Consider the following 14,433-nt stretch of genomic DNA (forward strand, 5'->3'; position numbering starts at 1 on the left):
TCTCCTGCTGCTAGGGAGACGAATTAGGGACTTTAAGAATCGTGGGACTGGGATAGGCTCACGGTATAGCTTCACATTATGTTTTGTACTGTATTTGGCCTACTGCAAAAATAATATAAATAATGATCATTCTTGTTATTATTATAGTCATAATAGAGTTTTTAATTAATTTATGAAAATAAATTGATCAAATAAAAATGTTGTCATAGTGGATTACTCAATATATTATTCTAAATCCAATTCAATGATGTCATAGTTCAGTTGGCATTCAGTGGTCCAACCCCGAGTCAGATCAATGCCTTGGTCCATTCACTCACCCCCATCTGTCACACACACTCACACACAGACACACACACAACAAACCATCTGCACTAATACATCTACTGTGTTATGAATGAATTGATTAACATGTTGGTGACATATAAGTATTGACAGTGGTGTAAGGGAAGGCATTAATATTGAGCCATTATTACAACTCCGCAATACAGCAGGTGGTTACATTCAAAAGCAGTATGAAGCTATCTGTCACTCATCCACTTTCCAGCTTCTAATTAGTTCATTCCGTAATTGTCCTCTTCACTACAAGTCCAGAAAATTCAGGTGAACATGTGTTTTTTACCAAGGTACTACAATTAAGTAGTATAATGTCAACTTATCGAGAAAAGAAGAGAACTCAACCATCTTTGTCCATCTTGTAGTCTCTCTAACAGGGGCGGAGTCATATGACTGACAGATGGGTCGAAGGGACTAATTCATTCTAGCAATTACTTCTATTATTATTCAGTGATTAGATGTGGGATGGCAAGAAGACTGCTCCACATTACTGTATAAAGAGAAACATAGAAAAACTGTATACATCTATACAATGATCTGATGTATACACAGAGGCATATAAATGAAGGATATATACATAAACACACATACATACCCCATATTAGTCTCCATGGGAGGTTGGAATGCCTTGTCCCTGCTGGTACCTCGTTAACCTCTCATGGCTTTTGGGTAGTGTTATGCCTACCGAGAGGCCTCCAACCTGGGCAGTGGTCTTCAGACTCTGTTCCCTGGAGGGTCAGCACCCCTACAGGCAGAGGGAGGGAGGTGGGAGGGCAAAACAAAAACACTCCCTGGGGTCCCCAACAGTAAACAGCCCACCCACTGGTACTCAGCATCTGGAGGCAATGACAGACACACACACACACACACACATGCTCACACACACCTATTCACATTATGATGTCAATGACCGGCCACACACGCAAAACACGCAGACTCACAAACTGATGTATACACCTTTATGCACTCATCCATTACCAAAGATGCATGCATCATTTTACAGGGCAACGTGAAGCTATACAAATGTGCACGCACATGCACATATTCAACTGTAAATTGGAGTTGAATGAATGCCTCAAGTGTTTTTGAAAGCGATGTAATGCCAGGGTTACTGAAACAGACCACTATGTTCCCCTGAAAGTGGTGAGCTAGCTAAAAGCCCTACGCCCAAATAAACAGCTTTATCATTTGACTAGTACAGCATCATTTGTGTTTTGACTTCAAAAACAGAAGAATAGAAAAAAAGAGAAACACCAACAGTTGAAAAAAGAGCAAGGATGGAAAACAAAGATGGGGAGAGAGAGAGAGAGAGGGATAGTTGAAAGAGAAGTGTAAAGTTAATCCTGGCTGAATCGTTGGGTTCGGCTGAAGGAGTGACACTGAAAACAGTTTTTCTTTCTTTTCTTTCTTTTCTTTCCAAATGTGCTATCCCCTCTCCCTCTCTCCTCTTCCTCATGTGCCTCTCACTATTTTTCTGCCTCCTTATCCTTTTTAATTAGAGGGGCTATTCTGCAGCATAGAAGGCCTTAATCCCCTACTGACCAACAATGCAAAAAGGCAGCCTTTGAACAGCCGACCTGCACCCCCTAACCCCCCCCCCCCCAACCTGCTCCACCACTCCAAACACTACCCCAATACGCCAAAGCTCCCACCATTGGGAAACTTTTTTCTAATCTTATACTTACTTTTTCAACAAAGCGCTGAGGGGACCCTGTGCAAACTCAAGGTCTTGAAAATATAAAAGTTTATTGCGAGATCCATTCTACAGTAAGGACAATGTCTAATCTGGATGATATATAGATTATAAAGAAATCCAAACGTTTGACACAATTACATCCGGTTTCTACGCTCTCAACATGAACATGTTTAACATTCTGTGACTACCAGGAGTGTAGCCGGCATTCAGATTAATTCTGTGGTGAAAAGTAATCTGAAAACGTTAAAGGGTCTGATAAGTGATGAAACATCATTATTTTTTGCACGAAAGATGTCTGGCATTTTATGCAGAGGGAAAGAAAAAAGTAGTTTGTCAATTGATTTAAAAAAATCTGACCTAGCAGGATTTTTGTTGTTTTAATAGGGAAGCAACGTAAAAGAATCCAAGGGGGTTAGAAAGATGGAAATTCTCTCAGTCCATGTCAGGCCTCATTTACACCCTATTAACATCTCTTATTGTGATCCCAGAACTCTATTAATGATGACCTTTGTTGTTAAATGTCTAATTAGCATATCATAAAGTCCTGTCATTACAACTACCAGATTGGGAAAGTAGGGTTAAAATACGAGAGGGACCTATGAGAGGGGTGTGTTAAAAGGCTTCCTACACAACTATACATCCATACCATAATATTATGTTAGGCACTCATAACCTACTTCATGCTTTCAATACATATCTTCCAGATGTTATGTCTTACTGTGGAACTGACAGCTTCCCAGTAATTTCATACAGACTATTGTTCTTCATAGTTATCGGAAACAAAATGTAAATTTTAGATGGAGGCCACAAAAAGTTATTCAGTAAGCATTTAACACCCATATTATAATAAATGCTACATTAAATAACTTACAACTAATTCCACTGGTACGATCAAAACTACTAATAATTATACCAGTACAAGCCATACAAATACAGACATTACTACAAGTACTATCAGTACTACTAAAAATTATACCAGTACTATCAATACAAATACGGACAATACTACAAGTACTATCAGTACTACTAATAATTATACCAGTACCAGCCATACAAATACTGACAATACTACAAGTACTATCAGTACTACTAATAATTATACTAGTACTAGCTATACAAATATGGATAATACTACAAGTACTATCAGTACTGCTAATAATTATACCAGTACTAGCCATACAAATACGGACAATACTACACATACTAACAGTGCTACCAATAATTTATGGGATATTTTAAATAAGTTAACAGGCTGCCAACATTTATTGATTTAGATCATTATCAATAGTACATGGGTCCATATGCGTTTGTATTCTTTCATCCTAAATAACCCTTTTCAAACACACTACTGCTAATGGCAAATATTTTGAGCAAAATGGTTTTATGAATGACCATAGCCAGGTATGCAGCAGCAGTGTCAGCCACAGTGACTGTTTGGCTCCTCCATTCTGTTCTGCCGGCAAGACCCAGGCCAACCAGCCAAACACAGTCTGGGAACACTGTTAATCGCACGCCCAATATTTCCACAGCAGGCAATTAGCATCCAGCTTTTATGTATAAAATTGAGGCAGAGAACGAGAGTTATGATCGACAATGAGAAAGGAAGAGAGAAATGGAGGGAGAATAAAGAAGTAATTAAGATGTTGGGTGAGAGGAGAGAGAGAAGGACAGAGACGAGCAGTCTGTTGCTGTGTGATTTCAGGCTTGCTAACACACTAATTAGCCCTTCATTGTGAGATAATGGACTTGGCCGGTTCTCCCGGTTCTACGAGCCGCCTAGCCCGGTTGACCTCACCTACCAAAGGTCAGAGGCCACCATGTGCGGTTTGCCTCGCGTGTGTGCTGTCGGTGTGTGTAGATGTGTGCAAAGGCCCTATCGAGACTTTCCCATTCTCTGGAAGGAAACTTGGAGTAGTTGAGTTGTAATGTTGTTGTTAAGGTGTATGTATGAAGAAAAAGTAGGAGTGAAGCAGAGAGCTCATAGGAGTTGTTAGAAGGTGTAAGTTAAAAGGTTAATATTGGCAGCTTTAATCGCATCTCCAGTTCTTCATGACAAGGAACCTTACACACTTTTAGTGTAGCTAGCCTTTTAAGTGCAGAATACAACTTTAACCAACAACATTCCAAAGGTTATGCCAAATGTTACTGAAATTTAGTTTTTCCTTTCTGTTCTGGATTTCTGCTAATTTCAGATTAAACCATTAAATTAACCATGTATTGGACAATTTTAAACTAATCATGGGCCACAGTTGGTGTTTTGATAACAAACATTTAGCAATAATTACATGCTGATAACATTAATACTGACTAGTCCAAATGTTCTCAATCTATGAGAAGCTCCCTATACATGGGACCAACGTTTGATTTGAGGGGTAAACATATAGTTTTTTTCCAGTTGGCAATTTTTTCACATCTTTTTAACAACACATAGTGTAAGTCTGAAACGATCAAGGCTGTAACATGCTGTAGGAGTAAATAACTGTGATGTGTATTAGAACCTTTGGTTTGTATTAGTTATTCAGAAGTTCATCCATCTTGGGTTGAATAGTCAAATAACTGGTTTTGGCAGTCATTGTATACACCTATATTTTTAGCTTTGTGTGAGGAGAAAATGTAGAATTATATTGAGTTTCCATGTAAATTATCGACATTGTGTTAGCATTGTCAGCAGAGTAACATTTGGGTAAATCAGGTCTCTAATAATAATAATAATTATAGAAGTGGCACCGTGTACAATCCTACGTTAACAATAACGTATCTTGTCTTAAATGGGAAATATCTCAGGCACTCCAAACAATTTTGGAGAAAAATGTATTTGAAAGATTAACTTAAAATATTAACTGGAGATGTCTTCTGGTCATTCATGATAGTAGTAGGGTAGTTTGGGATAATATGTCCACCCCCCCAAAGATCAATGTCTATTTACTGACACAAAAAAGAAAAGTTAAGTGTTTTGTTCTATGTTGAAGATGGCCATGCTTAGGGTAATGGTTTATAAAGCACAATGAATGGCTAGAGTTCATTCGTTTGTATTTAATCAAATAGATTTTTTAGGAAAAGATGCCCCCCTTAGGGTTAGTTGCTCCCTGGGGAATCTTATCCCAATAGAAGATAATGCCTAAGGGTTTTAAAGAATTGGGCCTTTTTTGTTTTTACACCACTTACATTTCCTTACACGCAATTTCATAGAGTTAAACTAAATGTATTATCGTTTAAATAAGGCAATATTTTAAATCCCAGCAGTCTTTAAAATGAGATTCAGAAGAAAACATTTCTAATAGATGGCTGAGCAGGTGTGATGATACAGAGGACATTTGTAGTTGCTTAAGACTAGTGGCAGCCAGAGGAGATGTAAAAAAAAATATTTTGATATTTTGTGTTTTTTGTGAGAGTTACAAGGGGGGATGTCTTGTCTCTTTTTACCCTATAGTAAAAATCTTAAATTTGGCCCCTTTAGATATAATGATAACAACATATTATTAAACAGCCTACCTAAAAGATTTCATGAGTGTTGTTAAACTACACTCACCTAAAGGATTATTAGGAACACCTGTTCAATTTCTCATTAATGCAATTATCTAATCAACCAATCACATGGCAGTTGCTTCAATGCATTTAGGGGTGTGGTCCTGGTCAAGACAATCTCCTGAACTCCAAACTGAATGTCAAAGTGGGAAAGAAAGGTGATTTAAGCAATTTTGAGCGTGGCATGGTTGTTGGTGCCAGATGGGCCGGTCTGAGTATTTCACAATCTGCTCAGTTACTGGGATTTTCACGCACAAACATTTCTAGGGTTTACAAAGAATGGTGTGAAAAGGGAAAAACATCCAGTATGCGGCAGTCCTGTGGGCGAAAATGCCTTGTTGATGCTAGAGGTCAGAGGAGAATGGGCCGACTGATTCAAGCTGATAGAAGAGCAACTTTGACTAAAATAACCACTCGTTACAACCAAGGTATGCAGCAAAGCATTTGTGAAGCCACAACACGCACAACCTTTAGGCGGATGGGCAACAACAGCAGAAGACCCCACCGGGTACCACTCATCTCCACTACAAACAGGAAAAAGAGACTACAAATTGCACAAGCTCACCAAAATTGGACTGTTGAAGACTGGAAGAATGTTGCCTGGTCTGATGAGTCTCGATTTCTGTTGAGACATTCAGATGGTAGAGTCAGAATTTGGCGTAAACAGAATGAGAACATGGATCCCTCATGCCTTGTTACCACTGTGCAGGATGGTGGTGGTGGTGGTTTAATGGTGTGGGGGATGTTTTCTTGGCACACTTTAGGCCCCTTAGTGCCAATTGGGCATCGTTTAAATGCCACGGCCTACCTGAGCATTGTTTCTGACCATGTCCATCCCTTTATGACCACCATGTACCCATCCTCTGATGGCTACTTCCAGCAGGATAATGCACCATGTCACAAAGCTTGAATCATTTCAAATTGGTTTCTTGAACATGACAATGAGTTCACTGTACTGAAATGGCCACCACCGACACCAGATGGCGCAGCAATAACTAAAAATGTATGTTCTAATTGTGATATATACATCGCCCTCAAATGTCTATGTTCTTCTGCACATCTTAATCTTTTCTTTTTATTGGCCAGTCTGAGATATGGCTTTTTCTTTGCAACTCCACATATAAGACCAGCATCCTGGAGTCGCCTCTTCACTGTTGACGTTGAGACTGGTGATTTGTGGGTACTATTTAATGAAGCTGCCTGTTGAGGACCTGTGAGGATTCTGTTTCTCAAACTAGACACTAATGCATTTGTCCTCTTGCTCAGTTGTGCACCGGTGCCTCCCACTCATCTTTCTATTCTGGTTAGAGATAGTTTGCACTGTTCTGTGTAGGGAGTATTAGACAACGTTGTATGTGATCTTCGCATTTCTCGAATGGAATTGCCTTAATTTCTCAGAACAAGAACAGACTGACGAGTTTCAGAAGAAAGTTCTTTGTTCCTGGCCATTTTCAGCCTGTAATCAAGCCCACAACTGCTGATGCTCCAGTTACTCAACTTGTCTAAAGAAGGCCAGTTTTATTGCTTCTTTAATCAGCACAACAGTTTTCAGCTGTGCTAACATACAGTTCAATGCGTTTCCTTTATTTTCATGACTATTTACATTGTAGATTCTCACTGAAGGCATCAAATCTATGAATGAACACGTGGAATTATGTACTTAACAAAAAAGTGTGAAATAACTGAAAACATGTCTTCTAATTTCTTCAAAGTATCCACCCTTTGCTCTGATTACTGCTTTGCACACTCTTGGCATTCTCTTGATGAACTTCAAGAGGTAGTCACCTAAAATGGTTTTCCAACAGTCTTGAAGGAGTTCCCAGAGATGCTTAGCACTTGTTGGCCCTTTTGCCTTCACTCTGCGGTCCAGCTCACCCCAAACCACCTCGATTGGGTTCAGGTCCAGTGACTGTGGAGGCCAGGTAATCTGGCGCAGCTCTCCATCACTCTCTTTCTTGGTGAAATAGCCCTTACACAGCCTGGAGGTGTGTTTGGGGTCATTGTCCTGTTGAAAAATAAATGATGGTCCAACTAAACGCAAACCGGATGGGATGCCATGTCACTGCAGGATGCTGTGGTAGCCATGCTGGTTCAGTATGACTTCAATTTTTTATAAATCCCCAACAGTGTCACCAGCAAAGCACCCCCACACCATCACACCTCCTCCTCCATGCTTCACGGTGGGAACCAGGCATGTAGAATCCATCCGTTCACCTTTTCTGCGTCGCACGAAGACACAGCGGTTGGAACCAAAGATCTCAGATTTGGACTCATCCGACCAAAGCACAGATTTACACTGGTCTAATGTCCATTCCTTGTGTTTCTTGGCAAATAACAAATCTCTTCTGCTTGTTGCCTCTCCTTAGCAGTGGTTTCCTAGCAGTTACTTGACCATGAAGGCCTGATTCGCGCAGTCTATTATCTGAGCTGCTGTTAACCTGCGATTTCTGAGGCTGGTGACTCGGATGAACTTATCCTCAGCAGCAGAGGCGACTCTTGGTCTTCCTTTCCTGGGGCGGTCCTTATGTGAGCCAGTTTCGTTGTAGCGCTTGATGGTTTTTGCGACTGCACTTGGGGACACATTCAAAGTTTTGGCAATTTTCTGGACTGGCTGACCTTCATTTGTTAAAGTAATGATGGCCACTCGTTTCTCTTTACTTAGCTGATTGGTTCTTGCCATAATATGAATTCTAACAGTTGTCCAATAGGGCTGTCGGCTATGTATCAACCTGACTTCTGCACAACACAACTGATGGTCCCAACCCCATTAGTAAGGGAAAACATTCCACTAATTAACCCTGACAAGGCACACCTGTGAAGTGAAAACCATTTCAGGTGACTACCTCATGAAGCTCATTGAGAGAACACCAAGGGTTTGCAGCGCTATCAAAAAAGCAAAGGGTGGCTACTTTGAGGAATCTAAAATATAAGACATGTTTTCAGTTATTTCACACTTTTTTGTTAAGTACATAATTCCATATGTGTTCATTCATTGTTTTGATGCCTTCAGTGAGAATCAACAATGTAAATAGTCATGAAAATAAAGAAAACGCATTGAATGAGAAGGTGTGTCCCAACTTTTGGCCTGTACTGTAATTGCAAAAGGATTTTCTAATGATCAATTAGCCGTTTAAAATGATTAATTTGGATTAGCAAACCCAACTTGCCATTGGAACACAGGAGTGATTGTTGCAGATAAGGGGCCTCTGTACGCCTATGTAGATATTCCAAAAATCTGCTGTTTCCAGCTACAATAGTTATTTCCAACATTAACAATGTCTACACTGTATTTCTGATTCATTTTATATTATTTTAATGAACAAAACAACAAGTTTATGTCTATATGAAGCCAAATGTTTGAATTGTAGTGTATGTAAATTTTTGGTTTACAGTAGACAAAAAACAAAAAAGCACTTTACTATATCTTTGCAGGTGCCTCTAATATGAAAATCAATAATTCTACCAGTTTGAATTGAGAAAGCACTCATTCTTCTGTTTTATGTCGATGTACTGCAGTGATTATGGAGAAAATAAAAAAAATGTGAATCATCTTAGGAGGTCAGATGCAAGATTGTAGCCAACCATGGGCAAGCAAGCACCTCAAGGCTTCAAGTCCATCTCAGAAACTATGATTTTTCTGTTTCCACTGTACATAATGTCCTTAAGAGGTTCAACACCCATGTAGCTAATTTCCTTGAACACGTTGTCAACTTTTCTGTTCATGTTCCAAAATGTTATGCATATACAGTGGATATAAAACGTCAATACATTAATGCTGCCGGTATAAAGCAGGAGAACAGAGGACTTTAAATAACAAGATTATGAAGTAACACAAACTACACACAAAAACAACGCAACAAAGTAATGAAAACAAAATAATGACAGACAAGATATATTTAGGAAGGAGGAACTTAAATAGAGTCAGTGATAAGGAACACAGGTGAGGGCAATAATAACTAAAAGGTGTCTGTGCTCCACAGCTTGTGTTGAATTGTACTCTGCCAGGAGTGCCTGGTTCTTGTCAGTGTACAATTCATCACACACTGTGGGGTAGCAAGACAGAAGTAATGTCTTATTAATAAATAACTTCCAAATTATTTGTTTGAAGCAAAACCATTGCAGCACAACACCTAAAATATACAGTACCTACTGTCAAGCATGGTGACGGCAGCATCATGTTATGGGTCTGCTCCTCTTCAGCGGGGACAAGGGTTCCGGTCAGGAACAAAATAGCCCCAAATATTAATATATTTTGGTGGGAACCCTACTGACCTCTTCCAGAACATGACAATTGCAAAGCCAAATAAACCAATTAATAGTTTCCCAAAAGGAAGGTCAATGTCCTGGAATGGCTGAGTCTGAGTCTGGACCTCAAACCTATAGAAAACCTCCAGACTGACCTAAAAGGGCTGTATTCCTGGACGTTTCAGTTTTCAAGTGGCTCTGAGGGGGGTGATCACCACAACAGATAACAACCCAACATAATAACATGGACCAGTGAGTAAGAAATAGAATGTCTGTGTTTTAGCATTGTTCAAGTGCTTAAATGTTTTCTTGGAGGATTTCTGGTTCTGAAGAATCAGGCTTGCTTGCTTACAGTAATGTCATCCCCTGAAACACATACACAAACACACACACCACTCCTCTGGCCTATCACTCTCTACTCCCGCCATCTTTTGAGGAGAAGTAATCTGTGAACCTTGAATCATAAGCTTAGGTAAAGCTATGTAATACGGGTAATTCGATGAAGCAGTATTTTCCCGGTGAGAGGCAAAATCCTGTTGGCTATTCAGGGATTGAATCGTCCAACAGTAATGCCATTAGGCCAGTGCCACGGATTCCTCCCAAAATGCTGTTTAATTGCCAGTAGCCGGCCATTGTCTGGTGACGGGTAAACACTAGCTTGGGGGGGGATTCCGTAAGGAAGCGTGTGAAAAAGATTGCCCCTTTGGCTTCAGCCAATCGGCATCAAGAAAAGGATTTACCCTGACATAGAAGAAGCTGGAGCCTCCAAAGCGGCAGAGGCACTAGCTTAACTAAAGTCTTCAAGAGAAAGAATAAATGCAGACTAACTCTTCCCTTTTAATACAGGATTTGTTCAACAATGCGATTTAGGAGGTGTCTATTCAGGATCTGGATTTTTTTGGGGGGACTGCCGGGGTCTTTAAGGATCAAGCCTTGTTGCTCACGTTTGTTAGTGAGGGATTCTGAGGATCACGGCTTGTCGCTCACGTTTGTCCAGCGGTTTATGTGTGTTTGTCTACAATATTATTACTCCACATCCGAATATTATTACTCTACATCTCAATATTATTACTCAACATCCAAATATTATTACTCTACATCCCAATATTATTACTCTACATCCCAATCTGTTCATCCCTCCATTGCCACCTTTTCCAAAAAAACACTGTTGCTGTGAATTCAACTTTTCTCTGGCCTTTTACTTAAGTACCTCTGGCACAAGCTTTTGCGCGAGTGTTTATTGTCTCTACACTCTTTACATATGTAGTGAGGTGTTCCTTACACTTCACCTCCCTTCAGTTTGTTGACAAATCTGTTGCTTAACATTTCCAGTCTCACACTTTTTACAAGTTGTTACTTTGAGCACTTTCTTTACCCACAGTTTGATTGACATGATGTAGCCTGCGTCTCTGCGTCATAATTCTGACCAGCAGACATAAAAAAAACATTAGTACAAACATTCCCATGTATATTTGCTTTGTAGGCTATTTCAGCTTGTAGGTACAACCATCTCTGTTTGTTTTGACTTACTATATATATGTATATTGTAGCAGGAGTCGCCAGGTGCAATCTACACAGAGCATTCAGGCAAAACTACTTTGTGTTTCAACCATCCAAGTAGCTACCTTTGTGATGATGTAATTTGTATATCTTTAGTAGTTCAGATTGGATGTTGTTGAGTGGTCACTACTTTGACAAATTTACTGCCCATTGCTTTACCAGGGTTTGATGAGTCATGCAAGTAAACAACCAATTGATGTTCACAAACAGCATGTGATCAAAATCCATCAAGTTTCTACCGCCGGCTGGCCCCTCCACAGTCTATGGTGACCAAAGATTTGACAGTGAGCAAGTTTATTTCGCATGGTCCGTTCTGTCCCTCTCTATACAGCCAATGTTTGCTATGTGAAAAAGAACAATCAATAGCTATTAAGACTGCCTGAATGGGTCTTGTATGTGTTTGACATGCCGCCTAAACAGCTTGCCTTGAAGTGTGTAGAGTATGGAGAGGAAGGAGCGCTAGGCTGTTTCTGTTGACATTTTGTTTTGCGTTTATTACAAAAGCTGAATGGGATTTATTAATGTTTTTCAGAAATATGAAGCAGAGCCTTTTCCTACATCATGGAGTAGCATTGAAAGCACCTTGCACCTTGCATTGCATCTGTGTATGTAAAATGTTACTCCATTGTAGGTAAGATTTCTTGGGTTGTTGTTTTTTTAAAGCTATTTCTCTTTAGGCATTTTCATGTTTATATGACAGGAAAGTCTGGAAAGATAAGCGATAGTTTGTCCTGAAAGAGCAGTTGGCTGGTTTTTAACCAACACTGTGTGTCAGAGGCAGTGGCTTAAACTTCTGGACCAACTGAGGAGGCTTTGGATTGATCTTCATTGTACTTATGTGTAACTGAATGTTGCCTTGCATTTGTTTTTACACAGGTTCTCATTGTTACGCGGAATTGCTTCTCAGTCAACTTACCTGGTTAAATAAAGGTGAAATAAAACAAAGATGATTCAAATAAAAAATGTTGATCAATCATAATGAGAGATAATTGAAGCTGATACATAACAATTAGTGAAGATAGGGGACAACAAACAGATGCGTGGAACCTTCTGGATCCACTGCACCAGAGAGTATTTAAACAAAAGGTGGAATCTCTAGTTCATCATTCTCTTTGTGTAGAGCCATACCTTCCTAAAATGCTACCGCTAACATTAACTTGCACTGTGTTGAAATATAGATATTTCAGTCCATTTTTTTTTTTTATCCCAATCACGAATGGAACAATCACTACTACTCAGTGATCAACAATCGAAGCCTGCTCAGAAGGCCTGCTAAACCCTCAGCACCTCAGCCACCTGCCCCCCAACTCCATTGGCTCTGTCCAGGAGGACGTTGATAGGATATGAGAGGTGTGGCGGCCATTGCTGCCCTTCATTGTGAGCTGGCGCCTGCAGTACGAGCAGAACTGCCAGACCAGACACTGATGTGGGTTGACACTGCATCCAGGAGGTGAGGAGACTCTTTTCTTTTGCTCTTTTTCTCGCCTCCTGACAAGTAGAAAGAAGGCCTTTTACCAGACAGGCCCCGCCCTTTTATGCTTGAACTGGTCCTAGGTCTCAGCCTCTACTTTCCCCTCTCCTCCTTTTCTCCTCCTTTTCTCCTCCTTTGTCCTCCCCCCTTTTATTTTCCTCCTAGAGAAGCATAACAAGAGCCAAGATGGACATTAAATCCCTAGAGACAGTCTGTCTTTTTCCTCTCCCTATTTTAAATCAAATGTAAGTCTTTATACGAAGAGGCAATCATGCAACTTGCAGCACAAGACCAGGAAAAGTAGATGGCAGTAGACCCTGCAACATATTGAGCCCGTTAGCTCCCCCTGAGGCTGAAACACTGTCAAATAGTGACCCCTTTTCACCCTTAGGCTATGACCACACTCAATAGTTAATCTGAGTACCAATACTTTATCCATTATTAATCCTGGATCCATTCATTTTATAATACCTAATGTTTACAGGGGGCTGCTAGGTGCAACAGACTATGCCATTCCTGCTTCCTGGTGAAAGAAAACGGCAAATGATACAAGTGACCGCTGTTTTTGTCCTAAAACTGTGAAGGTTTTCAGGTTGGTCTGTATGGTATATACCAGCAAACATATGGCTTTGTTGACAATTTTCCCAATGCAGATGTGTCTCTTTGCCATACCTGTCACAAATGATGTGTGACAAAAATCACCAAGAAGGGGCGTGAGAGCACTACCCACATCAGGAAGTACTTGATCCGAAAGGATTTCATTGGATAAGAACAAGAAGACTTTTGCATGGGTGTAGCAGGAGCGTTATTGGAATATAATTAATCGATTCATCTCCCTCTACGATCGCCACAGGGGCACACGGACTCCCCGATCCTCTTTAATGGAACAGCTAATGACAAGCTCCATTAGTTTAATGTCTGCTTTTATCGTCCTCCTCTCTTTAGATGACTGCAGCGTTTCATTAGCCACGACTGACTCATATCTCACTTTAGCAACCCGGAGGAAATTGTGAAGGGATTAATTTTGTGAGGGACCCCCAGCTCCATCCTTCCCCCCATCCCCGCTCCATCTTCATCCCCCCTCTCTCTTCCAGCTCCCAGCCGGAGACCCAGGAGGAATAGTGTCTTTGTTGCCCTGCCGTTTTCAGACTTGAAGAACAAGAGAAGTTTAATCCTCATTGTCCAGGAGACTGGGGGGGTTCGCCGGCTGTAAAATGATCCAACTGGCCTGGGCTAATCCTCTCCCTAACACCCCCCCCCCCCCAAACCCCACCCCCACACCCAAGGCCTGAACCCCCCACCAATCCCTGTACCCCAGCCCCAGTCTTACACCCCAACCACAGCCCTATACCCCAGCCCCAAACCTCCCTCCAGCCTCAGCCCAAACACAGGCCTAGCCCTAACTCTAGTCCCATGATGAGGCCCTGAATCCTTACATCTGCACCTTCACAGAGAGTGTGAGCGCTTCACCCTAACTGAGAACACGCCGCTCACGCAGACTCAAGGTTCATTGTATCACGTGTGTGGTGAAAACATGAGTGCTTTAGTGGTGGTTTGAGGTCATCAATCACATGCGCTCAGTAGAACGCCAATCTACGTAGGC

The sequence above is a fragment of the Esox lucius genome, chromosome 18 (genome assembly GCF_011004845.1).
Source record: "Esox lucius isolate fEsoLuc1 chromosome 18, fEsoLuc1.pri, whole genome shotgun sequence".
In the NCBI taxonomy this organism is placed as follows: domain Eukaryota; kingdom Metazoa; phylum Chordata; class Actinopteri; order Esociformes; family Esocidae; genus Esox; species Esox lucius.